Source organism: Mobula birostris, chromosome 7 (genome assembly GCF_030028105.1).
Source record: "Mobula birostris isolate sMobBir1 chromosome 7, sMobBir1.hap1, whole genome shotgun sequence".
Lineage (NCBI taxonomy): Eukaryota > Metazoa > Chordata > Chondrichthyes > Myliobatiformes > Myliobatidae > Mobula > Mobula birostris.
Genome location: NC_092376.1, coordinates 43,752,637 through 43,776,661, shown reverse-complemented (window position 1 = coordinate 43,776,661; position 24,025 = coordinate 43,752,637). Strand labels below are relative to the sequence as shown.

The 24,025-nt window shown below is 45.8% G+C and overlaps 1 protein-coding gene across 5 annotated transcripts in view; it reads right to left on the bottom strand.

The window, feature by feature from the left end:
• Positions 1 to 24,025, bottom strand: part of LOC140200153 (spermatogenesis-associated protein 13-like) — a 256,449-nt gene that overhangs the window by 156,555 nt on the left and 75,869 nt on the right. The window contains exon 1 of one of the 5 annotated variants that reach the window (XM_072263026.1): positions 357 to 437. The exons of the other annotated variants lie outside the window; for them this stretch is intronic. The gene's annotated coding sequence lies outside the window, so the exon portion shown is untranslated. Of the gene's footprint in view, positions 1 to 356; positions 438 to 24,025 lie in introns of those variants that run through there. 5 annotated transcript variants of the gene reach the window in all.

Here is a 24,025-nt window from a genome sequence, read left to right as displayed (position 1 = left end):
TACAAACATATAATTGTATAAAATTTCAAATAGCAAGATCAAAAAAACTTTCAGATTTATAACACAGATTACCTAAGCAGAGTTATTACTAAAAATCCACATTAGATTTATTATATTTCATAATCAAATCAAAACAATCATCAATGTTTAATGTTACAAATGGAGACACAAGAGAGTCTGGACCAAAAAAAACAGCTGCTGCTGGAGGGATTCAGATAGACATCCAGAGACTCCACGAGCCCAGATGAAGGGCTTCAACTCAAAATATCCACTGTCCATTGCCTGATTCACTAAGTTTCTCCAGCAGTTTGTTTTTATCCACTTAACATTATTAAAATTGTTTCAAGTAAACTAACCAAATCTTGAGAAACAAATCTGTTTAAATTTCACTGGCTTCCAATCCGAATGACAATACATGCTCAAACTGAACCAAATCCACTTTCTTGCTGAGAGGTTAATCTTCTTTACAGATCCACTACAATACTCATATGAGGTGCACAGCACAGGGATTTACTGTGTGATACGCTGGTGTTGGTAGTAATGCATTTACAGCAAAGAACATGCTTCATACTTTCCTTCACAGTCATCTGTTTACACTGCAACCAGCATATTTTGACAAAATTATACCAAACACATTTTGCTAGAAGACAGAAAACGCCTCAGTTCACCACTCTTTAATCTTTGGACTATTGATAATGTGGCAGGAAGTGATATTTCATTTGGCACAAGGTTTTGTGTATTTGTTTTGATTAAATATACATTTTTAGGGAAGCTTTTTTCCTCTCAAGTGATTTAGGAAAGGAACTTAGTATGAACAGCATTTGAACCAAGTTAAAATCAATCCTCTTCATGGCTCAGGTTCAATTTAAAAGTAATTTCAAGAAATGTCAAACATCTCATGCAGCCAGTTCTTTCAATGTTGTAAGACTGTCTGACTCTAAGATCAGAACCAAAGAGAAAGAATTTGATTCATAGATAAACTGATACAACATGTAAACAGGCCTTTTAGCCTAACACATTCACATCGACCAGTGGGGTCCCATCTGTTATTAATCCCATCTTCTAGCACTTCCAAATTCTGCAATGAAGAGCCTGTCTAGACATTTCTTAAACACTGTCTAACCACGAAGAGGGTGCTATTTTAACAAGCCTCCCTTTCCAAGGTTTTCAGTTTTAAAAATAATTAAAAGATGCCGAATCTTTTAATGTTAAATGTTACAGAAGATGCAACTGTGCATTATTGCTACTCCTTTCATTGTAGGCTGTCTTCCTGTTTTCTTGCTTATAAATAATCAATCTAATTAAAATTTTGTATAACTGTAATAATTTTCAAGCTCAGAATACTTTGTCTACTATCAGAATTTTCTGCAGCATTTTCTCAGAATCTGCCTTGACAAAGAAATGTAGCAGTCCCTCTTAGTTCATATAATTATCAGCTGCTCCTCCTCCTCCTGTGATTAAACAGAAGTGGAATAAGGGCTATAACTATTTAAATAGATGAGAATCCGGCCGGAGAAGAGCATTTCATAAATAACAGCCCTGGTCATTTTGTAGTACAGTGGATTCCAGTTAATTGGGACACATCGGGACCAGTACATTTTGACCCAACTACGTGGCTGCCCCAATTAACCGAAGTTTCATGGAAATAGTCAAAAAGGTATTAAAAAAGACACAAACTACCATTTAACTGAGTAGCAAAAACTGAGTAGTGATATAGAGAACAGATTTGAACACTACCAATGCTGGTCGGTTGGTAGTGAGGACAATAAGTGATGATCATCGTCTCAAGCCTGGGCAGAAGGTATGGAGATCCTGAGATGCCCAGTCATCGAGATCCCCCTCTCGGCCTCACCAGTCTAGTCCAAAGGAAAGCTCTTGGCTGCAGGATCTGCCAGAAGGATGTTCAATGATGTCCAGTCACCTTAGGGGCTCCACTCCAGATTTGCTGTCTGGGTTTACTCCCGTAGCCTTCGTCACTCCCGAGGCTGCCCACAAGGCAGTGGGGCTATATACCCATATACTACCACTGTTTAATAGTTCCAAATAGTTATTAATGCAAAACAGTTCTGAACTGTTTTACTATTTATTTCTCACCAACTATCGGTGACAAAAATCACTGCCTTTTGAACAAAAACACACAGAATTGATGGCGTTTAAAAGCTTTGTTGTAATCACAGTGTAGTGTTTAATGACCACACAAGTGATGCCAGCTAGAAACTGTTTGGCCACAGTATACTGTCCCAATTAAGTGGCATAATGTCCCAAATAAACAAAGCAAACCCCAGCTATTTTAAACCGATTAGTTTTTGTTCTTTTAAACTTGTCCCAAACAAGCAGCTGCCCCAATTCACCAATGGCCCAATAAAACATAACCTATTGTACATAAATTCTAAAACACTTTTGTGACCCAACAACTAAATCTGTCAAAACAATAAAGGGAATAAAATAAATACTAAGGATCGCTACATTCTGAGATACAAGATGTTTAAAGCTGAAACACAAAGCCAAATGTGATGTGAAAATTCCTATCAGTTCTCAGGATAGAACTGAGCTAACTTGTTCACACAATTAGAGCATGACATGGAAATGACAAATGAAATCTCTACATGAAGTTTTAAACCAAAACTCTCAGAATAAAGAAAGCTTTGTTTACATAAAACACATGCTAAAAATGACAATTATTTGTATTACTTTTCCTCACCAATTTGTATAAGTGGACAGAAAATTGTGACTGGATTATTTGCTAAATACATGGATTCAGGGTAATTGGGACACCTCGGGGACCAGTACATTTTGGCCCAATTAAGCAGCTGCTCCAATTTGCCAAAGTTTCATGGAAATAGTTAAAATGGTATTAAAAAATTACAAACTCCCATTTAACTGAGTAGCAAATTATGTATTTAAATGAAATACAGAACAAATTCGAACACTGCCAATATAACTACACTGCAGTTCCAAATAGTTATGATGGAATCCATTCAGTGCATGCTGCTGCTTTCCTTTGATTGACTGTAAATGAACAAAATTAGCACAGACGCCTACAGTAGATAATGGACTGACTTCACACAATGCTGTTGATGATCGCATCCTCCAAATCTTCATTTTCATTGTAACATTCAAGATGACTGTCAATCCTTTCAAATTCTTTGTAGTTCGTAACTTGTTGAAGTAGTGAAATCATTTCATTTTCACTCCCAGCCATTTCTGGCATCTCCATGCCTCAATGTGTGAAAGCACAGTGAGTAAAGCAGTTCACAATTATCTTACAGTGTGGCGACCCACTTTCTGGCACACACGAACCGGCTCACAACAGCGCGCGCAGGCAGAGGGCCGGCCCCAAAAAGGGCGCCAGGCCATCTTCACCAGCAGGGGGAAAATCCCACGTGCAGAAAGGGTCTGGGAATATGCATTCCCCACAGCAATCCCGCCCAGGGAGGGCGGGAACGGGAAGGCTTTAAAGCAGGCCGCGAAGTTTGAATAAATCTCTTTCATCGCAACTCTTAACTCACCGACTCCGTGTGGTTATTCTAGCGCTGTGTGTAGCACACCGCTACAATTGGTGACCCCGACGGCCCAAACGATATTTGGACCAGAGATGACCGACGCTGCATCTGTTCACGCAGTTTCGTTAAAACTGCCAAGCTTCTGGACGCTGCGACCCCAATTATGGTTCGAACAAGCAGAAGCACAATTCCACATTCGGCAGATAACCTTGGAGTACACTCGCTACTACTACGTGCTGAGCTCACTCGACCAGGAGACTGCTGCACAAGTTGAGGAGTTTATACAGTCGCCCCCGGAGGACGGCAAATACACAGCATTCAAAGCCCTGCTCATAAGGACTTTCGGACTCTCACGGCGCGAACGAGCACGCCACTTAATGCACCTGGATGGTTTGGGAGACAGGCCGCCGTCAGCATTAATGAACGAGATGCTGGCCCTGGTTGAAGGACACAAACCCTGCCTCATGTTTGAGCAGGCGTTCCTAGAGCAACTGCCTGAGGACATATGCCTACTGCTGTCCGACGCAGATTTCAGCAACCCCCGGGAGGTGGCAGCCCGAGCAGATGTGCTGTGGAATGCCAGGAAAGAGAGAGGGGCATCCGTCGCACAGATCACCAAGCCGCGTGCCCAACGACAGATCAGACCAGGCCCGGCAGCAGAGCCTACAAAACCTGGCGACGGGAGTGAGGAGCCCAACGAACAATGGTGTTTCTACTACCAGCGGTGGGGCACAGAGGCCCGCCGCTGCAGACCACCCTGCAAATTCCCGAGAAACGCCAGGGCCAGCTGCCGCTGATGGCTACGGCGGCTGGCCATCAGGACAGCCTCCTGTATGTCTGGGACAAGCAGTCGGGACGCCGCTTTTTGGTCGACACCGGAGCGGAGATCAGCGTCTTACCTCCAACGAGTTACGACACCCACAACACACACTCCCAGGGTCAGACACAGAGAGGAGCTATGCTGACTGAGCTGGGAGAAATCGAGGCAAAACTACTGGATAAAGTTCGTGGAATACTTTGGAGGTGGCTCTAAAAGTCTCTTGGACAACTGAGTGAGTGACGGCGCTGGTGTGGAAACTCGGTGTGGAGTTTTACTGCCGGTTTGGGCTGGGTTTGTTGGCGGCTGCTAACTGCGTAGCTCCCAGCTGCGGCCGCCGGCAACTCGCCAGGAAGCCGGTTCGCTCCAAAACCGGAGGCAAACGCCGTCGTTCCCCCCCATTGACATCGGGGCAACGTTCCTCCTCCATTGTTTTCCTGATTTTCGTCCGGTGTTGGTGCCGGAGCATCTGGAAGGACGTTTCGGCCTCTCCCGGCCTGGGTCTCTGCAAGTCCGACGGAGCCTTTCCTGGCGCCGAGCCAGCGAGGAACTGTCGACTGCAAACTTTCCCGGCCAGTTATTCGACTCGTTCCAGGACTTCTAACCGGCACCGCTGTAGGATTCTCGGACTGGAAAGAGCGCCAGCATGCCGGACCGGTCTCCAGGGAGTCGCGGGCCTTCGGGGAGTTACGCAAGGGCGGCTGCCTCCCTGGCCTCGGACAACGCCCTGTTTCGGTCGGTGAAGGTGGAACGTGGGGTGCAATGTATTTTGCGCCCTGAAATGACACTAGAAAAGTGTACGGAGGCAATGGAGGACCTTGTTGGGAAAGGTGGTATTCTGGCCACCGAGAAAGAGTTCGGAAAGGCGGTGTTTTATCTGGCGAATGAAGAGCTACTGCACCGGGCCCTAAGCAGGGGAGTCACGGTAGACAACATCTTTTTACCTATGGAGCTGGTGACGGCCCCCATGCAACGTATCATGCTTGGGCATGTTAAGCCTTTCATTCCAAATGAGGACTTGCTTCCCCCACTGGCCCATTTAGGGCAAGTAAGGTCGGAGATCACTGCCATCCGACACAAATTTAAGAGACGCACCCTCCACACCGTAATCTCTTTCCGGCGTCAGGTATTCATGCAGCTGGAAAGGGAGGACGATGTTGAGGGCCGGTTTACTGTCCGGCACGAGGGAGTGGATTATCAGGTGTACTGGGGCTCCGAGCGCCCGCGGTGCCATGCGTGAAGGGAGGTGGGGCACTTTCGGAGGGACTGTCCTGCCGCCCGGAACCCGAGGGAGCCCATTTCGGGCACCAGTGCCCCAGCTACCTCTGCCCCTGATCTTACTCCTGCGCGTGCGTCTGCGCCTGCATCTGACCCTGCCCCCGCCCGTGATCCTGCCCCAGCCCCTCACCCTGCCCCTACCCCTACCCCTGTCCCTACTCCTACGGTTGGGTCGGTCCCTGCTCCTCTCCCTGTGCTTCAGGTGGGGGACGGGGTGGAGTCTGTGCGGAGTAAGAAGGCAAAGGGGAAATCCAAACACAGTAAGAAGCGGGCCTTTGAGGCTGCAGAGCTCACGCCCATTTCTCCTGAAGTGGAGCGTGGGGCTCGGGGAGGTGCACAAGCAGACGGGGCGATGGAAACAGAAAGCGCCGCCCCATCGGTGAAGCCTGCACCTGTGTGCTCCTCCGGCGTGAAGAGGAGAAGGGAACGTTCCCGCAAGAGCGCAGGGGATGTAGATGCAGGGGAGTCCCAGGAAGGGGTGGGAATCCGGGTAGGGGTTGGTTCTAAACCTGAGTCCCCAGATGTAGCCACCAGTCCTGGGGTAGATGGTGTGGTTGTGCAAAAAGCTCGTGATAGCCCTGTTTGCACAAATGAGGCAGCCCTGGAGGCCTCCACCCAGGACCTACAAGTCAGCGCCTCTCTGGAGGCCAGTGTACCGAATAATGTAAGAGGAGACGAGACAAAGCTCTCTCATTCTCAGCACCAGGCTGATGTGAATCCCTTGGACCAAAGGTGCTGGGTTCCCCTCTATGCCTGCCCCCTGGGGAGGGCGATATTCTGTGCACGTCGACCCCAGCAATTAATGACTTGCAGGGAGTCCCTGGGGATTGTCCCTCCACTGTCGCAAATGTGGATGAGGCTGATGCGACGGTGGAGTGGGCAGGTAAGAGCGAGGTGCCCGCTGCGCGGTGTGGGTCACAAGCGCAGCCATCTATTCGAACATGCGGGGAGGCCGATGGGGATTCTGTCTGCAGTGACGGGTTGGAGGGGGACTCTTTCGATAGTGAAATAATGGACATCCTCACCTCTCCTGAGAAGTCCCCATTGATACCTGTAGAGGAAATTAAGCATTTTATTCTCACCTCTGAGGGTGCCAAGCACCGGCCTCAACTAGTCTCGCTTCGCTGGCCCAGCATGCCGAGGCTGGTGAGGTCCCTGTGAGTCATCCTCGGACAAAAGGGAAAGGGAAAGAGGAATGTGGTGGCGGGGAACGACAGACGGCAACTAAAATCTTTCCTAGATGACCTAGTAAGGGACATCAGAGGGTGAAGCAGCCTCGCTCCTACGGGGGATGGTGGGTCACAGGGTGTCGCTGGTACCGCTCGAGCCCAGAAGGCAAAAAGTAACCTTGCTTTCTTTCCGGACAGTGTGGTGGAGGGCGCCTCCGCTCTCACCGAAATGGGCACAGCTGCTGAGACCTAGTGTGCTCCCGCCATGAAGCTTACCATAGCTAGTCTCAATGTAAACGGCAGCAGGGGTCCTCTTCGCAGGCATAACAATCTCTCAGTCCTCAGGGATGGGCGGTATACGGTGAGTTTCCTGCAGGAAACCCATACCATCCCTGGGGACGAGTCTGCTTGGCTCCTGGAGTGGCGGGGCGGGGTCTACATGAGCCACCTCAGCTCCATTTCTAGCGGGGTGGCGATCCTGTTGGCCCTGACCTTCCAGCCAGTAATTGAAAGAGTCCAGGACATTGTGCCCGGCCGTCTGCTCCACCTGGTTGTGCGCCTGGATGGCGTACCATTGCATTTTATCAATGTGTATGCTCCCAGGCGCGGTGTGATGCAGACGCGCCTATTCTGCCAGCTGTCCACCCTGCTGAGCTCCATCGATCCTGGGGATTGCGTCATCCTCGGGGGAGATTTCAATTGTACCCTCGAGGCGGAGGACCGTTCGGGCCTCCAATGCGACCCAGCATCGGCAAAAAAGTTAAAGGAGCTAGTCGGCTCCTTTGACTTGGTGGACAGCTGGCGGAATCTTCACCCCAACTCTAGCGCCTTCTCGAGAAGGTCTAGAGAAGGAGGTTCCAGGATAGACTGCACTTACATCTCTCGGGCCTACGACTCCCGCGTGTCGGCGTCCTCCATGCGGCCGGTGTCGTGCTCGGATCATCACCTTGTGTGGATGGAATTTATTCCACTACACCCTCTTTTTTTTTTTTTTAAAACAAAATTCTTTATTACAAATGTCGGTGCTATACAATATTTACAAACCCAGTGAATAACACATTTACTACACTACAAACAGACAATACATGTTAAACCAATATATTGCCATCCTCGTCAATGATGGCATTTACACCCCGCGGAGCCCAACGGTCCCGGAACATCTCGACGGTCGCCGTGGACTGTGCGTATTCCTTTTCAATGTTCACCCGGGCTCGAACATACCCCCTAAACGTAGCCAGGCAGTCCGCCCGGGGAGAACCTCCTGCCACCCTTTTCCAGGAGCCACGGATGGCAATTTTCGCCAGCCCCAGGAGCAAGTTGACAAGGACATCCTCATCCCTCTGTGCCCCCCTCCTTACTGGATGACCATATATGAATAGGGTGGGACTGAAATGCAACCAGAAGGCGAGAAGCAGCCCACGCAAATACGCGAAAAGGGGCTGCAGCCTCACACACTCCACGTACATATGGTACACGGTCTCCTCCAGCCCGCAGAAGTGACACGCAGCTGGGAGATCTGTGTACAAACTAAAGAACAGGACAGCCGATTCCGGGATTCGTTCCCAGCTTTCTGGGTCTCCTGGAAGGAGAGGCGGAGAGAGTTCTGCTCCTTACGGCTATGGTGGGATGTGGGCAAAGCCCACATCCGGTTTTTATGTCGGGAGTACACTAGGGGGTCGACAAAGAGGCGGAGCTCTGAGGTTGAGCGGCTTGAGAGAGCGTTGCTTGACCTGGAGTCCCGCCTCGGTTCGACAGCTGGAGACCAGCAGCTGTGGCAGGAATACCAGGAGAAGAAGGACGCACTAAGGAACCTGCAGCTCCAGCAGTCCCGAGGTGCGTACGTGAGGTCACGGATCCAAATGCTGCAGGATTTGGACCGTGGCTCACCCTTCTTCTACTCGTTGGAAAGGTGGCGGGGAGTTCAAAAGCAGCTAGTGGAGCTGCTGGCTGCCGATGGCTCCTCCATCACGGACCCTGATGGAATTAACAACGAGGTCCGTTCATTCTATCGGTCCTTATTCTCGCCTGATCCGTCAAATGCGGAGGCGTGTAATGACGTCTGGAAGGATTTGCCTAAGGTCAGCCCAGAGGACGCAGTGCGTCTGGATGACCCCCTGACTCGGGAGGAGCTGTCCACTGCCCTTCGGCAACTCCGGAGGGGCAAGTCCCCTGGTTTGGATGGACTGAGTGTTGAGTTTTATCAGGCTTTTTGGGATGTCCTAGGGGATGATTACAGCCTTGTCCTAGGGGAGAGCCTAGCCACCGGAGAAATGCCCCTCTCATGGCGAAGAGCTGTTGTGGTCCTACTGCCCAAGAAGGGAGACCTCCGCCTGCTAAAGAACTGGCGGCCGGTCTCCCTCTTGTGCGCGGACTACAAGATCTTCGCCCGGGCAATGGCCAACCGTCTGGGTTCAGTAATTGGACAGGTGGTCCATCCTGACCAATCTTACACAGTCCCGGGCCGCTCCATCTAGGACAATGTCCACCTAGTACGGGACCTGATCCACCTACTCCAGGAGACTGGGACCCCGGCAGCGTTTCTTTCTCTTGACCAGGAGAAGGCTTTTGACCGGGTGGACCACAGTTTCCTGGTGGGCACCCTGCAGGCTTTTGGGCTCGGACCACACTTTGTGGCCCGAGTTCGGCTCCTGTACTCTGCCGCAGAGTGCCTAGTTAAGATTAACGGATCATTGACAGGACCTATCCACTTCCGAAGAGGAGTGCGTCAAGGGTGCCCCATGTCCGGTCAACTGTATGCGATCTGTGTCGAGCCATTCCTCAGCCTTCTTCAGCGAAGGCTGACAGGTCTGGTTCTGCGCGAACCGGACATGGGGGTCGTCCTCTCGGCCTACGCCGATGACGTACTCCTCATGATGACAGACCCCTGTGACCTGCAGAGGATGCATGAGTGCCAAGATGTTTTCTCGGCAGCATCCTCTGCCAGGATCAACTGGGCGAAATGTTCCGGACTCTTAGTAGGCCAGTGTCAGGTGGACTCCCTGCCGGAGGAGATGAGAGCTTTTGAGTGGAGCACCAGACATCTTCTCTATCTAGGAGTCTACCTGAGTCCTTCTGGGGAGACCTGGCTGGCGAACTGGCAGGACCTGGAGACAAAGGTCATGGCCCGGCTAGGGCGCTGGTCAGGCCTTCTCAGGGTGCTTTCCTATCGAGGCAGGGTGGTGGTCGTAAACCAGCTGGTGGCCTCCATGTTGTGGTACCAGATGGTCACCTTGGCCCCCCCCTGCCCCTTTTGTCGCAAGAATGCAGAGGAAGCTAGTGGACTTCTTCTGGGGAAACAGGAAGCACTGGGTCTCTGCAGCGGTTCTGAGTCTCCCAGAAGGAGAGGGCGGACAGTCGCTGGTGTGTGTACGCACACGACTGGTGGCTCTCCGCCTCAGGACTCTGCAGAGATTCCTGTACGCCGAGCACCCTCCCAGGTGGCACGTGTTGGCGACTTTCTTCCTCCGGAGGGGCTGCTGTCTTGCCGAAGATATGCAGCTACCACCGGCGGGCGTCAGCTGTGCTGCTTTGCAGAGGCTGCCCGGCTTCTATCAGGACCTACTGAGAGTCTGGAACATGGTTGCCTCAGGCCGGGAATCCCCTCCTCTGGCAGAGGGCGGGGTCCTGGCCGACCCTTGCCCTGTCTCAACGAATGTCAGTGCGGCTCAGGTGTGTGGAACGACCCGGGCTGAGCTGCTCGTCGGGCCCAGGCCCCGCAGCCTTACCCGAGAGACGAATCCACACAACTTGAGCCGTCTTTCATTGACACCCACAATTCCATTCAGGGATGCAGGCAGGAGGTACCTTTATGGGCTGCTGCTCCACACCCTCCACTTCCTAGCATTTGTCCACTGTCCCGACACGCCATGGCGGTCGGTCTTTCCACCTGGAGGTGAGGGGGGTCCCCAATGGAAGTCCCTTTACAAGGGAGTCCTTCCCATGCACCTTGGGGATCTCGGCTGGAGGGTGCTGCATAAAGCGGTGCCCTGCAATAAGTTCTTTAGTTTGTACACGGATCTCCCAGCCGCGTGTCACTTCTGCGGGCTGGAGGAGACCGTGTACCATATGTACGTGGAGTGTGTGAGGCTGCAGCCCCTTTTCGCGTATTTGCGTGGGCTGCTTCTCGCCTTCTGGTTGCATTTCAGTCCCACCCTATTCATATATGGTCATCCAGTAAGGAGGGGGGCACAGAGGGATGAGGATGCCCTTGTCAACTTGCTCCTGGGGCTGGCGAAAATTGCCATCCGTGGCTCCTGGAAAAGGGTGGCAGGAGGTTCTCCCCGGGCGGACTGCTTGGCTACGTTTAGGGGGTATGTTCATGCCCGGGTGAATATTGAAAAGGAATACGCACAGTCCACGGCGACCGTCGAGATGTTCCGGGACCGTTGGGCTCCGCGGGGTGTAAATGCCATCATTGATGAGGATGGCAATATATTGGTTTAACATGTATTGTCTGTTTGTAGTGTAGTAAATGTGTTAGTCACTGGGTTTGTAAATATTGTATAGCACTGACATTTGTAATAAAGAATTTTGTATTAAAAAAAACAACAGAGAACCGGGACCCACCCTGAGGGCCGCTAATGGCAGCACAATACGAACCTACGGCACCCGCACAGTGCGGCTACAGTTCAGCTCCAGCCGGTTCACGTGGGACTTCACACTGGCCGCCGTGGTCCAACCACTGCTGGGGGCAGAATTTCTACGAGCCCACAGCCTGCTGGTCGACCTGCAAGGGAAGCGATTAGTCCACGCCAAGACTTTTCAAACATTCTCCCTGGGTGAAGCACAGTTGCCAGCCCCACACCTGGACTCCATCACGCTGTCCAACGATGAATTCACCAGGGTCCTGGCAGATTTCCCATCAGTACCGACACCGCAGTTCACGGCAGCCATGCCCAGACACGGAGTACAGCACCACATCCCGACCCAGGGACCACCCCTCCACGCCCATGCTTGAAGGCTCCCCCCGGACAAGCTCCGACTGGCGAAGGAGGAGTTCAAGAAGATGGAGGAACTGGGGATCACACGACGGTCCGACAGCCCATGGGCCTCCCCCCTTCACATGGTGCCCAAGGCAACGGGGGGCTGGAGACCATGCGGTGACTACCGCAGACTGAACGAGGCTACAACGCCAGACCGCTACCCTGTGCCGCACATTCAAGACTTCGCAGCAAACCTACACGGCGCAAGGATCTTTTCCAAGGTAGACCTCGTCCGGGGATACCATCAAAACCCTGTACATCCGGACGACATCCCCAAAACAGCACTTATCACCCCGTTCGGACTTTTCGAATTCCTCCGAATGCCATTTGGTCTAAAGAATGCCGCACAGACTTTCCAGCGGCTAATGGACGCGGTGGGACGCGACCTGGACTTTGCATTCATCTATTTGGATGACATCCTCATAGCCAGCAGTAGTCGGCAAGAGCATCTGTCCCACCTCCGCCAGCTCTACTCCCGCCTGAGCGAATTCGGTCTTACAATCAATCCAGCCAAATGCCAGTTCGGACTCGACACCATCGACTTCCTGGGCCACAGGATTACTAAAGACGGGGCAACCCCGCTGCCCGCCAAGGTAGACGCAGTCCACCACTTCCCCCAACCCAACACAATCAAAGGCTTGCAGGAATTCGTGGGTATGGTGAATTTTTACCACCGTTTCCTCCCTTCAGCAGCCCGAACCATGCGCCCCCTGTTCACCCTGATGTCGGGTAAGGGCAAGGACATTACCTGGGACGAAGAGGCCGCAACCGCTTTTGTTAAAACCAAAGAAGCCCTAGCAAACGCTGCGATGCTAGTGCACCCCAGAACGGACGTTCCTACTGCCCTCACGGTGGACGCATTCAACACAGCGGTCGGTGGAGTGCTGGAACAACTCATCGAGGGTCGCTGGCAACCCCTGGCGTTCTTCAGCAAACACCTACGACCACCCGAACTCAAATACAGTGCTTTCGACCAGGAGCTATTGGCACTATACCTGGCAATCCGGCATTTCAGGTACTTCTTAGAAGGTAGGCCCTTCACCGCGTTCACAGACCACAAACCGCTTACCTTTGCGTTCACTAAGGTGTCCGACCCCTGGTCGTCCCGCCAGCAGCGACATCTGTCCTACATCTCCAAGTACACGACGGACATCCGGCATGTCTCTGGAAAGAACAACGTCGTGGCGGACGCACTTTCCAGACCTACCATACAGGCCCTGTCCCAGGGGGTGGACTATGCAGTGCTGGCAGAGGCACAGCAGGCAGACACTGAGATCCCCAGTTACAAGACTGCAGTCTCCGGTTTACAGCTTCAAGACCTCCCCGTAGGCCCAGGTGAGAGGACCCTACTATGTGACGTCGCTACCGGCCAACCCCGCCCCGTCGTCCCAGCAGCCTGGCGCCAGCGGGTTTTCAAGTTCATTCACAACTTAGCGCACCCCTCCATCAGGACAACCGTCTGGCTGGTTGCCAACAGATTTGTGTGGCATGGGCTGCGTAAGCAGGTCAGTGAATGGGCCAAAACGTGCATGCAGTGTCAAACGGCCAAGGTGCAGCGGCACACCAAGGCTCCGCCGCAGTGGTTCGAACCCACCCGCCGGAGGTTCGACCACATCCATGTGGATATCGTGGGGCCCCTGCCAGTGTCGCAAGGAGCACGGTACCTCCTAACTATGATAGACCGGTTCACCAGATGGCCAGAGGCAGTCCCACTCACCAACACCACCTCCGAATCCTGTGCCCGAGCACTGATCGCAACCTGGGTAGCACGCTTTGGGGTACCGGCCCACATTACCTCCGACAGGGGCGCCCAGTTCACCACCAGCCTGTGGTCGGCTATGGCCAGTCTTTTAGGAACACAGCTACACCACACAACTGCCTACCACCCACAGTCGAACGGACTAGTGGAGTGCTTCCACCGTCACCTGAAATCGGCTCTCATGGCCCGCCTGGAGGGGCCTAACTGGGTGGACGAACTTCCCTGGGTCCTGCTCGGAATCCGCACGGCGCCCAAGGAGGATCTGCACACCTCGTCGGCCGAGTTGGTGTACGGCGCACCCCTGGTAGTCCTAGGAGAGTTCATACCAGCCCCAAGGGGGCAAGAGGAAGAACCCACAGCAGTCCTGGACAGACTACGGGAGAGGCTCGGTAACCTGGCCCCCATCCCCACTTCACAGCACGGACAGAGCCCGACCTGCGTACCCAAAGACCTGCAGAACTGTAAGTTTCTTTTTGTACAACGGGGCAGACACCGGGCACCGCTACAGCGGCCCTACGAGGGGCCGTTTAAGGTGATCAGGAACAACGGGTCCACGTTTGTGCTGGACATTGGGGGGAGAGAGGAGGTATTCACGGTGGACCGACTCAAACCGGCCCATGTGGACTTGGCGCAACCGGTCCAGGCTCAGGCATCGCAGCGCAGGGGCAGACCTCCCAAACAGAGGCCGATCCAGACTGTGGACATTGGGGGAGGTATCGCCGGTTCTGGGGGAGGGGGGGGGGGGTATGTGGCAACCCACTTTCTGGCACACACGAACCGGCTCACAACAGCGCGCGCAGACAGAGGGCTGGCCCCACCGCTACAACAGCTTATTTCTCATGAACTGTCACTGACAAAATCAGTGTTTTGTTTTAAAACAAATACATGCAACTGACGCTACTTAAAAATGGATTTCTCTAAGCACCATGTAGTATCTAACAGCCACACAAGTCCACATAACTGACACTAGTTAGAAATTGTTCAGCAAGAGTCCTATCCAAATTAAGCAGCATACTGTTGGCTATTTTCTCAATTAGTTTTTGTTCTTTAAGAGTTTTCCCAAATAAGCAGCTGCCCCGATTAACCAATGGCCAAATTAAGCAGAATCCACTGCATGTCAAAATGACAGATTAGAGTGAGATATTAATAATATAATGCTGAGCAACAAATTTTGGATAATATAAAATATCAAACTAAAAAAGACTGCATTTGAGATTTAAAATCTAGGGTCTATTTTTACCATTATGATACAATAATATTCAGCAACACATAGAACCTCAGTGAATATTTTCAGTGAAAGTACAAACTGCTTATTTGGAACAACTTTTAAAGAACAAACACTAATAGAGAAAGTAGCTAGAATAGCCACCATTGTGGTTCACTGGGGCTCACCTGTTAGAAATAAGTTGGTGCTGGATATCAGACATGGGTACGAGTTAGTTTACCCACTTGAAGATCCATTAAAGCATTTGATGAAGGCCTACACACATTCACTTAAATGCAGTCAGTAATCAGTGCAGACAATCAATGTTCACGTGTGAACATGGAGAACACGTTTTGACTGATCAGTGATTATGGTGATAACAGGTTTCAGCCCTACCCTTTCCTCATCTGACATTCATATGAAATTCCCAGAAATTTCTGAAAAATACAGTAGAAAAGTAAATTAAAGGACATTGCTTTCCACTGTGAAAACTTTGATTGCTAACTGAAATCCTATGATAGAATTTGGTACATTCATGGTTTCAACACTTCAATTGGTTGTGCCATCTTCACCAATTCAATACTTTTATTTCTAATGAGCATTGACAAATCTGCTACCAAATAACCACCAACTCCTGCTTTCAAACTCAAATTACTTTATTTTATAAGGAGTTGCCACTCTGAAAGTTAAGTTCTTAAATAAACCTTTGCTCCAGACTGCTTCAAGTATATAGTTCCTCCTGCCCCAGCACACGTACTAATATCTCACGAAATGAAGCACCTTTATTCCCCCACACTAGTCATTTTGTACATGTTGATCTTCCTAGCCTGTTTGACATTTGAAAGCAGCTTGATGATTATACCAGAATTACTACATGAGGTCTTGCTTTTGAATTCAGCTCCCAACTGTAAACTCCCAGAGCAACAAGACCTTTCTATATCACTAGCTCTGAGGTGGAGCAGGTAATTGGATCCTATCCCTTCCTCCCCTTTTTGATCAATCAAGAAGCATCCTACCCTGGCAATGGGCTGGGAATTAACCCTTCAGGATTCTCAATTCTGATTCTGACTGCTAAGATATTATGCCCTACAGTGCCCTTCTTATTGTTGTATGTCCTTTCCATTGTCTTTACATTTTCACAAGCAGTAAGTAACTTCAACTTTTATTATTCTTTTATCCAGCTGATTTAAATGGTCTAATTTGCTCTTTCCTACATCTATGCTTTCCTCTGGTGTCAATGACCAATATCTCCGGCTTAACAATTCTCAGCCAGTGTCTCAAAAGAGAGATATTTTTCCTTAATCTATAGTCCACAACAGTCTAATGTTATCAATGAACTCTCACTCAACTACACAGAAAACAAAACAGCATTCTGGCAGGCAGGTTTGCCTCTGCAACACGGGTGTGTTTAAACTAAGTAGTGGGGGGGGAGGGGACGAACTGGAAACATAAGGATGGAGATAAAGGGAAAGTGAGAATAAGAAAAGTTAAGAAAGACAGCAGAATCAACAGAGCAGAAAGCTCAAGAAGGGATCGTACAGCATGGCCAAGTAAAATAAGAATTGATATGGGAGGTGAGGGGAGTAATGAATTGAAAGTATTACATATGAATGCACGGAGTATAAGAAATAAAGTGGATGAGCTTGAGGCACAGTTGGAAATTGGTAAGTATGATGTTTTGGGAATAACAGAGACACGGCTTCAAGTGGACAGGGCCTAGGAAATGAATATTCAAGGATCTACCTCCTATCGTAATGACAGACTGATGGGCAGAGGGGGTGGGGTGGCTCTGTTGGTGAGGAATGATATTCAGTCCCTTACGAGGAGGGACATAGAATCAGGAGACGTAGAGTCAGTATGGATAGAACTGAGAAATTCTAAGGGTAGAAAGACCCTAATGGGAGTTATCTACAGGCCCCCAAACAGTAGTCTGGATGCAGGGTGTAAGTTGAATCAAGAGTTAAAATTGGCATGTCGCAAAGGTAATGCTACAGTTGTTATGGGGGACTTCAACATGCAGGTAGACTGGAGGAATCAGGTTGCTACTGGACCCCAAGAAAGGGAGTTTGTGGAGTCCCTCCGAGATGGATTCTTAGAACAGCTTGTACTGGAGCCTACCAGAGAGAATGCAATTCTAGATTTAGTGTTATGCAATGAACCGGATTCGATCAGGGACCTCAAGGTAAAGGAGCCATTAGGAGGTAGTGACCATAATATGATATGTTTTAATCTACAATTTGAGAGGGAGAAGGGAAATTCGGAAGTGTCAGTATTACAGTTGAACAAAGGGAACTATGGTGCTATGAGGGAGGAGCTGGCCAGAGTTCAATGGAACAATACCCTAGCAGGGATGACAGTGGAACAGCAATGGCAAGTGTTTCTGGGAATAATGCGGAAGGTGCAGGATCAGTTCGTTCCAAAGAGGAAGAAAGATCCTAAGGGGAGTAAGGGGAGGCCGTGGCTGACAAGGGAAGTAAAAGACAGTATAAAAATAAAAGAGAAGAAGTATAACATAGCAAAGACGAGTGGGAAGCTGGAGGATTGGGAAACTTTTAAAGAGCAACAGAAGGTAACTAAAAAGGCAATACGCGAAGAAAAATTGAGGTACGAAGGTAAACTAGCCAAGAATATAAAGGAGGATAGTAAAAGCTTCTTTAGGTATGTGAAAAGGTAAAAAAAATAGTTAAGACCAAAATTGGGCCCTTGAAGACAGAAGCGGGTGAAATTATTATGGAGAACAAGGAAATGGCAGACGAGTGGAACAGGTACTTTGGATCTGTCTTCACTAGGGAAGACACAAACAATCTCCCAGATGTAATAGTAGCCAAAAGACCTAGGGTAATGAATGAACTGAAGGAAATTTATATTAGGCAGGAAACGGTGTTGGATAGGCTGTTGGGTCTGAAGGCTGATAAGTCCCCAGGACCTGATGGTCTGCATCCCAGGGTACTTAAGGACGTGGCTTTAGAAATCGTGGACGCATTGGTGATCATTTTCCAATGTTCTATAGATACAGGATCAGTTCCTGTGGATTGGAGGGTGGCTAATGTTGTCCCTCTCCTCAAGAAGGGAGGAAGGGGGGGGCGTCACGTGATGGCGTGGGATTGAGACGTGTAAATCCAGCTCTCCCGCAACAAATCAGTAAAGTACCATTTAAACAAAACAAAGTTAGTAAATATTTTCTGAAAACTATTTATAAACTTTGTAAGACTACTTTACGATATGCCCCCTAAACCGCAACAAAAGAAGTCTGCTGTTGCGAAGCAGCTGCGAGACGGGAAGAAAAAAGGGCCCACTGCAACGATGGAGCCTCGGACTCAGGTTGGATCTCCTTCAGTAGAACAGGGAGCAATGGCGGCGGTAACGGCTTCTTCGAAGAAGACACCGGAAATGCGCATGCGCAAATCGACACAACGCAAACTACAAGAACCGACAGCCACTGCAATTGAAAATGACTCAGAGTCAGAATTGGATTCTGCAGAGAACACAGATGAAGAAGAGGAGGAAGAATTAGAAGCAATTGGAAGTAAAGGAGATGATAGAGACATGAGAGAGGCTATATTGCAATTAACGGCTGAATTAAGAAAAGTAAGAGAAGAGCTTAGAGATACGAAGATGTGCTATGATAAAGTTATGGCAAGACAGGACAAAATGGATAAGAAGCTTCAGAAGATGGAAAGAGCAATGGGGCATATGAATGACAGAGTGGAAAAAACAGAAAATGATCTGCTTGTCTGGAATTCGGAAAGAAACAGACTCTTGGAGAAAGTGGACATGTTGGAAAATTTTAGTAGACGTAATAATATTAAAATTGTTGGTCTTAAAGAAGGTACGGAGGGAGATAAACCAATAGAATTTTTTCAAAGATGGATCCCGGATGTTTTGCAAATGGAAGAGGAGGTTCGACCAATTGAAATTGAGCGGGCACATAGAGCTTTAAGACCAAAACCAAAAGATGACCAATATCCACGATCGATTTTAATAAAATTCTTAAGATTTCAAGACAAGGAAAGGATTCTACAGGCAGCTGTTCAAGCTGCCAAAGATAGAAAAGGGCCATTAATAATTAAAGGGAACAAAGTTTTTTTCCACCCTGATATAAGTTACGAACTTTTGAAGAGAAGGAAGAAATTTAACCCAGTGAAAAAAACCCTATGGGATCATGGTTATCAATTTACACTGCGTTATCCTGCAACCTTGAAGATTTTTTTGCCTGGTGGAGAAAAAAGATTTTTTGATGACTACCAGAAAGCAGAGCAGGCTGTGCGAGATTCTCTGAATATTCACCAGATACAAGAACAAACCCAGGAGAGCGAGATAGATTGAAGATGAAGATTGGGTTAAAGAATGGACGTTGGATTTTTGAAGCTGGATGAATGTATAAATATATTATTAATTATACGAGGGGGGTAAGAAAGGTTAAAACTGGAGGAATATTAGTTGGGAATAGTAATACTAATTTTGTCTATATATATATAATGTTTTTTTGTTGCGGGGGAGCTGGAAGAAGCACTGATCGATTGCTACGCTAGTCATGTGTGCAAGCGTGGCTTTTGCCACGACCCGTAAAATGGAGGGGGGTAGTGTTGTGTATTCTTTCATTCACAACATTAGTGGGGGGGTATTTTGTTTTTTCTTTTTTTGTATTTTTTCTATCTTCTTTTTTCTTTCTGCCTGGAAGGTTGGGAGAGAGACACATAGCAACATGGTGAAGTTTAAAGAGATTCCCCAAGGAACTATGAGAGTTGAGAAGATAAATAATGTTTTAGATTGGAGTAACTTTGTTAAGAATAATGACTAATTTATTGAATTTTTTGAGTTTTAATGTTAACAGGCTTAATGGACCAGTGAAAAGAAAAAGAATCTTAACACATATTAAAAAAATGAAGATAGATTTAGCTTTTTTACAGGAAACGCACCTAACGGAAACAGAACATCAGAAACTAAAGAGAGATTGGGTGGGTAGTGTTGTTGCGGCTTCATTTAATTCAAAAGCGAGGGGAGTAGCAATTTTGATCAATAAAACGTTACCAATTAGAATACAAAATGTAATAACTGATTCTGCGGGGAGATATGTGATTATACATTGTCAACTTTTTTCTGAACTATAGACTTTTATGAATATTTATGCACCAAACGAAAATGATGCAAAATTTATACAAGAAGCTTTTCTGAATTTGGCGGATGCGCATGAAAAAATATTAATTGGAGGAGACTTTAATTTTTGCTTAGACCCAGTCTTAGATAGATCAACCAAGACTGTTATAAAATCGAAGGTAGTAAATTTAACTTCATCATTGATGAAGGATTTAAATCTGATTGATATATGGAGAAGAATCAATCCTAAAGAAAGAGACTATTCGTTCTACTCCCATAGACATAAAACTTTCTCGAGGATAGATTTGTTTCTATTATCAATGCATATTCAACACAGAGTGAAAAATATGGAATATAAAGCAAGAATATTATCAGATCATTCCCCTTTATTAATGACAATAATAATGGCTGATAAGGAAGAAGTGGCTTATAGATGGAGATTTAATTCAACATTATTAAAATGTCAAGATTTTTTTGATTTTATGAAAAAGCAGATTCAATTTTTTTTGGATACAAATTTTCATTCAGTGGATGATAAATTTATATTATGGGATGCGATGAAAGCATATCTTAGGGGCCAGATAATAAGTTATACGTCTAAAATTAAGAAAGAATATATGGCAGAACTAGAACAATTGGAAAAAGAGATTACAAAAATAGAAAAAGAATCTCAAAGATATATGTCAGAAGAAAAACAAAAACAACTTGTCAATAAGAAGTTACAATATAATACGCTTCAGACATATAGAACGGAAAAAGCAATTATAAGAACTAAACAAAGGTATTATGAGTTAGGTGAGAGAGCACATAAAATTCTTGCCTGGCAGTTGAAAACAGAACAAGCTTCCAAAACAATAAATGCAATTAGAACAAGGGCAAATAATATATCTTATAAACCTCTTGAAATAAATGAAACCTTTAAAAATTTCTATTCTGAATTATATCAATCAGAATCCCAAAATGATGTTAATGAGATAGAAAGGTTTTTATCACAAGTTTCTCTTCCAAAATTGAATTTGGAAGAACAGAAGGGATTAGATATGCCTTTTACATTAAAAGAAGTTGAAGAAGCTTTAGGATCACTCCAAAGTAATAAATCTCCAGGAGAAGATGGTTTTCCACCTGAATTTTATAAAAAAATTTAAAGATTTATTATTTCCTCTTTTTATGGAACTAATACGTCAAGCAGAAAAAATACATAAACTTCCAGAATCTTTTTCAACAGCGATTGTAATAGTATTGCCAAAAAAAGACAGAGATCCTATGAAACCAGCATCATACAGGCCTATTTCTTTATTGAATACGGATTATAAAATAATAGCAAAAATTTTATCGAATAGATTATCTAAATATTTACCAAAATTAATACATATGGATCAAACAGGATTTATTAAAAATAGACAATTGGCAGATAATGTAACCCGGCTACTCAGTATAATTCATTTGGCACAAAAAAGGGATGAGAAGAGTATAGTAGTAGCTTTGGATGCAGAAAAAGCATTTGATAGATTAGAATGGGATTTTTTATTTAAAGTACTAGAAAAATATGGGTTAGGAACATCTTTTATAAATTGGATTAAAACTTTAAATTCTAACCCTAAAGCTAAAGTAGTGACAAACTCTCAAATTTCAACACCATTCCAGTTAAAAAGGTCAACTAGACAAGGTTGTCCACTATCACCTGCTTTATTTGTATTGGCGATAGAGCCATTAGCAGAACTAATTAGAATTGATCCAGATATTATGGGTTTTAGAGTTAATCAGAAGGAATATAAAATTAATCTTTTTGCCGATGATGTTTTGATCTATTTAACAAACCCACAACATTCGTTACATAAATTATCTTCCAGATTGGATGAATATGGGAAGGTATCAGGTTACAAAATAAATTGGGATAAAAGTGAAATTTTACCTCTTACTAAAGGAGACTATAGTCAATGTCGATTAGTAACCCAATTTAGATGGCCGGTAAATGGTATAAAGTATTTAGGTATAAGACTTGATAATGATGTAAAGAATTCATATAAATTTAATTATTTACCACTATTGAAAAAAATTCAATTAGATCTTGACAAATGGATGATATTACCAATAACATTAGCAGGTAGAGCCAATGTTGTAAAAATGAATATATTTCCTAGATTACAGTGTTTGTTTCAAACATTACCAATACAATTGCCACAGAAATTTTTTCAAGAGTTAAATAAATGTGTGAGAAAATTTCTTTGGAAAGGTAAAATGTCAAGAATATCATTGGAAAAATTGACATGTAAATTTGGGTTAGGAGGGTTACAACTTCCAAACTTTAAAAAGTATTATAAAGCAAATCAACTTAGATTTATTGCATCTTTCTTCGATGATCGAAAACCAGCATGGATTAAAATAGAACTAGACAAGATAGGAGAAAATAGACCTGAAGATTTTATATATAAATGGGAATCTAAATCAATACGGGAAAAGAAAGAATCTCCTATATTAACACATTTGATTGATCTATGGAATAAGATAAATGTTGATAATGAAACACAGAAATCTCTATTAGCAAGGAGACCTTTGTTCCAAAACAGACTTATTCCTTTTACAATGGACAATCAACTTTTATATAATTGGTACCAAAAAGGGATTAAATTTATAGGAGATTGTTTTGAACGAGGTATATTGATGTCATTTGAACAATTAAAGGATAAATATAAAATATCTAATAATACTTTCTTTTGTTACTTTCAATTAAGGGCTTACTTAAAAGGTACGCTGGGTCAAACAATGTTTTTGCCAAAACCTAATGAAATTGAAATTTTAATTCAAAAAGGGAAAATTAAAAAATTTATTTCTTGTATGTATAATTTGGTTCAAGAACAGACAATTAAACAAGGAACCCATAAGTCAAAGCAAAAATGGGAAACAGATCTAAATATTAATATTGATGAAACAAATTGGTCAAGACTTTGTCTTGACAGTATGACAAATACAATAAATGTTCGACTTAGATTAGTACAATATAATTTTTTACACCAATTATATATTACACTGCAAAAAATAAATAGATTAAATTCAAATCTATCTGATAAATGTTTTCGGTGTAATCAAGAAATTGGTACTTTTTTACATTCTACTTGGTCTTGTTTTAAAATTCAACCCTTTTGGATAAATTTAAGAATCTTATTGGAACAAATTACTGGAACTCAACTTCCACATAACCCTGTATTATTTTTATTAGGTGATATTGAAGGGATAAAACCGAAACTTAAATTGAATAAATATCAGAAAGAATTTATAAAAATTGCATTCGCAGTAGCTAAGAAGACTATAGCAGTCACTTGGAAATCTGATTCGTATTTAAGTATGGATCGTTGGAATAATGAAATGGCTAGTTCTATTCCACTCGAAAAAATTACTTATAATTTAAGAGATAAATATGTAACATTTTTGAATATTTGGCGCCCTTATTTACAAAAGATAGGATGGCATATTTAAGTGCTCCGATAAAGACTTTGGTCACTTGGGGAAAGTAACGAATAATTATACCAAATTTATTTTGAATCCCATGGAGCAGGTGGAAACCTTCCAATACCCAGGCGGTTCTTTTCTTTTTTTTTCTCTTTCTTTCTTTTTAGGTAGGACTATATATGGGGGGGGAGGGTAGATTCTATCTTTTCATGTATTCTTTTTGAAAATTCAATAAAAATTATATTACAAAAAAAAAGGGAGGAAGAGAGAAAACAGGGAATTATAGACCGGTTAGCCTGACGACGGTGGTGGGAAAGATGCTGGAGTCAATTATAAAAGATGAAATTACGACACATCTGGATAGCAGTAACAGGATCGGTCCACATCAGCATGGATTTACGAAGGGGAAATCATGCTTGACTAATCTTCTGGAATTTTTTGAGGATGTACCTATGAAAATAGACAAGGGAGAGCCAGTGGATGTAGCGTACCTGGACTTTCAGAAAGCCTTTCATAAAGTCCCACATAGGAGATTAGTGGGCAAAATTAGGGCACATGGTATTGGGGGCAGAGTACTGACATGGACTGAAATTGGCTGGCTGACAGAAAACAAAGAGTAGCAATTAACGGGTCCCTTTCGGAATGGCAGACGGTGACCAGTGGGGTACCGCAGGGTTCAGTGCTGGGACTGCAGCTGTTCACAATATATATTAATGATTTAGATGAGGGAATTAAAAGTAACATTAGCAAATTTGCCGATGACACAAAG